Consider the following 4,120-nt stretch of genomic DNA (forward strand, 5'->3'; position numbering starts at 1 on the left):
ATAATACTGGAGGCAGCTGTGCATTGTAAAACCCATTCTAGTCTGTGAAGGGTGTGAATAATACTGGAGGCAGCTGTGCATTGTAAAACCCATTCTAGTCTGTGAAGGGTGTGAATAATACTGGAGGCAGCTGTGCATTGTAAAACCCATTCTAGTCTGTGAAGGGTGTGAATAATACTGGAGGCAGCTGTGCATTGTAAAACCCATTCTAGTCTGTGAAGGGTGTGAATAATACTGGAGGCAGCTGTGCATTGTAAAACCCATTCTAGTCTGTGAAGGGTGTGAATAATACTGGAGGCAGCTGTGCATTGTAAAACCCATTCTAGTCTGTGAAGGGTGTGAATAATACTGGAGGCAGCTGTGCATTGTAAAACCCATTCTAGTCTGTGAAGGGTGTGAATAATACTGGAGGCAGCTGTGCATTGTAAAACCCATTCTAGTCTGTGAAGGGTGTGAATAATACTGGAGGCAGCTGTGCATTGTAAAACCCATTCTAGTCTGTGAAGGGTGTGAATAATACTGGAGGCAGCTGTGCATTGTAAAACCCATTCTAGTCTGTGAAGGGTGTGAATAATACTGGAGGCAGCTGTGCATTGTAAAACCCATTCTAGTCTGTGAAGGGTGTGAATAATACTGGAGGCAGCTGTGCTTTGTAAAACCCATTCTAGTCTGTGAAGGGTGTGAATAATACTGGAGGCAGCTGTGCATTGTAAAACCCATTCTAGTCTGTGAAGGGTGTGAATAATACTGGAGGCAGCTGTGCATTGTAAAACCCATTCTAGTCTGTGAAGGGTGTGAATAATACTGGAGGCAGCTGTGCTTTGTAAAACCCATTCTAGTCTGTGAAGGGTGTGAATAATACTGGAGGTAAAACCCATCCTAGTCTGTGAAGGGTGTGAATAATAATGGAGGCAGCCCATTCTAGTCTGTGAAGGGTGTGAATAATACTGGAGGCAGCTGTGCTTTGTAAAACCCATTCTAGTCTGTGAAGGGTGTGAATAATACTGGAGGCAGCTGTGCTTTGTAAAACCCATTCTAGTTGTGGAGGCTGTGCTTTGTAAAACCCATTCTACTGAAGGGTGTGAATAATACTGGAGGCAGCTGTGCATTGTAAAACCCATTCTAGTCTGTGAAGGGTGTGAATAATACTGGAGGCAGCTGTGCATTGTAAAACCCATTCTAGTCTGTGAAGGGTGTGAATAATACTGGAGGCAGCTGTGCATTGTAAAACCCATTCTAGTCTGTGAAGGGTGTGAATAATACTGGAGGCAGCTGTGCATTGTAAAACCCATTCTAGTCTGTGAAGGGTGTGAATAATACTGGAGGCAGCTGTGCATTGTAAAACCCATTCTAGTCTGTGAAGGGTGTGAATAATACTGGAGGCAGCTGTGCATTGTAAAACCCATTCTAGTCTGTGAAGGGTGTGAATAATACTGGAGGCAGCTGTGCATTGTAAAACCCATTCTAGTCTGTGAAGGGTGTGAATAATACTGGAGGCAGCTGTGCATTGTAAAACCCATTCTAGTCTGTGAAGGGTGTGAATAATACTGGAGGCAGCTGTGCATTGTAAAACCCATTCTAGTCTGTGAAGGGTGTGAATAATACTGGAGGCAGCTGTGCTTTGTAAAACCCATTCTAGTCTGTGAAGGGTGTGAATAATACTGGAGGCAGCTGTGCATTGTAAAACCCATTCTAGTCTGTGAAGGGTGTGAATAATACTGGAGGCAGCTGTGCATTGTAAAACCCATTCTAGTCTGTGAAGGGTGTGAATAATACTGGAGGCAGCTGTATACACAGTATAGACTACTATTGTCTTCTGCTTTAATTTTCTCATGGAATACTTTTTAAAAAACTAATGACAGGGCTAAGTCTTAAAGTTTTTTTTTGTAACCCTGTGCAGCTTCTAAGAAATACCATCATGAGTAATTGTAGTAAAGCTGTATTTTTTTGCATGAGTTATTCCTGTAGATTCTCCTTTCTAAAACAGCAGTGCAAATCTATTGTTTTTTCTCAATAGGACAGCAGTGTGGAATAGTGATTAGAGCTCTGCCCCTGTACCCTTGGAGTCCATATATTACATGGTAAAGCAATCGTGTTGGTTTTCGGGATACTTTAGGGCCATTTTCAAGCATCAAAAATGCTCTGAAATTGCTTATGGCAGAGTTGATTGGTGGCTAGACTGGACATATGGACTATATATATATAGTCATCCTGAGCACTTATTAACACTATTAAATTGCAATCGTGCTACAGTGCTATGGTTCAAAGCTAGCTTCATATGTTCCCTCCAGAAGAACTTCAGAACTACATTTCTCAACACCCCCATCATGCACACATGAGCAGGAGGATGATGGGAAATGAATTTCTGAAGTTCCTCTACCATCTTGTAATCAGAGTGCTGTGTGCACTGCAAATTAATAAGTGTAGAAGAAGTGGTCAGGATGTCAACAGAAATCTCAGAAATCTAATAAAAACAATATACACACCTTACAGTTGTAGTAGCAACATAAGGGAACATGCAAACACACAAAACAACAAGTTGAGATCCCCTTTTAAGGGGGAGATTTGATAAAAGCACACGGTATGATAAAACCATGAAAGCACAATACGTTTCCTAGTTTTCACAATTTTGTAAGCGCTGCATCACTGCAACAACACCTACATTCAATCCTATTTGTACTTTCTGCAGCTCCAGTCAAAGATGTTGAAGATCCTCTTCTTGGTGTCCTTGGCGCTGCTGGCTGCTTCCCACATCCAGTCTGTAAAGAGCTCCTCTTCGGGTGGTTCTGATGCTGGTGTCCAGAAGCCCTGTGCCCGCCTCTTCCACCCGGATACTGGGGAGCAGCTGGAGCTGCCGTCCCTCACAGAGAAGAAGAAGCTGCTGCTGCTGGGGGGAGCTGCTGCTGCTGGGAGTGAAGGAGCCTTCAGCTTCAGCTCCTTCATTGTGATGGACGGGTGTCTGCTCTCTCTGTGGGTTGCAGGTTCCCAAGAATGGGGCCTGGAGTCTCGATCCTTCCCGAGTGGAGCTTACCTCAACCAGCTGCCTGGTGCTGGGGGCTCCCTGACCAGCTACCAGTGCACCTGCGGCCAGGAGAAAAAACGAGTCGAGGCCAATTACAGAGTTTTTAAGGAGACGCACATTGCAGATGAAAATGAAACGGGTAGTAATGAATTCTGCACAAATGAAATAAAGACAAGAGATATAAAATACAAGGGAAAATGCAAATTAATTAACACTTTCATATTTGCTTCTGAAAGTAAGGTAATCAAGGTGTGTAACAGCGAAGGTAAAAATGTGAGCGGCAATGTGTATAAGAGCAAAAAAACATTCAAAATTGTTGAGTGCAACTATAGAAAAGTTAGCAATACACCGTCCAAATGTTCTTATGAAGCAAACAATAAACTAGTTCATATCTGTTTAGCGTGTGAGGGTAGAGAGGGTAGGAAGAAGCCTGTGCATTATAATGGTACTAAATGCTGACCTCCAGCGTTCAGGCTCACAGAGAGAGTTTAAACTCTGCTGTGAAGGATTTGCAGTCTCTATTCAGCAAAATGCTGCGATATACGCTTCAACAGCACCCCCTGGTGGTCATTTTTAATTTGAGCGTTCCCCTCCTTCCCTCATAGGAGCTGTTCACCCAAGACTAGAAATAGTTGTATTATCATCTTGTACCAGAAAAGTGATATTTGTATGAATTTGTGGTAATTGATTATGTTTGGTAATTATTTTCCTGTTGTTGTGAATGGAAATGCAATAAGACCACATCCCTTTCCCCTGTAACCCGTTTCTATTTTAATGCAATAAAAGCTTTTACTGCTGCAAGCAACATTTGATGTCTCTCTGTATATGTGTGATTTATGTATGTATGTATGTATAATATTCTGTATAGTTTTTAAATAATCCATCCACCCATTATCATAACCAGTTAATCCTTTTAGAAGTTTGCAGTAAACTGCAGCCTCACCAGGCAGGAACAGGGCAAACACACACACACACACACCCAGGGCAATTTAGAGTGACCAATCAACCCGAACAGCATGTCTGTGGGAGGAAACCAGAGTACCCGGAGAAAACCCACGCGAACACGGAGAGAACATGCAACATATAGATCTCTAGGCT

The sequence above is a fragment of the Polyodon spathula genome, chromosome 43 (assembly GCF_017654505.1).
Source record: "Polyodon spathula isolate WHYD16114869_AA chromosome 43, ASM1765450v1, whole genome shotgun sequence".
NCBI classification, from domain to species: domain Eukaryota; kingdom Metazoa; phylum Chordata; class Actinopteri; order Acipenseriformes; family Polyodontidae; genus Polyodon; species Polyodon spathula.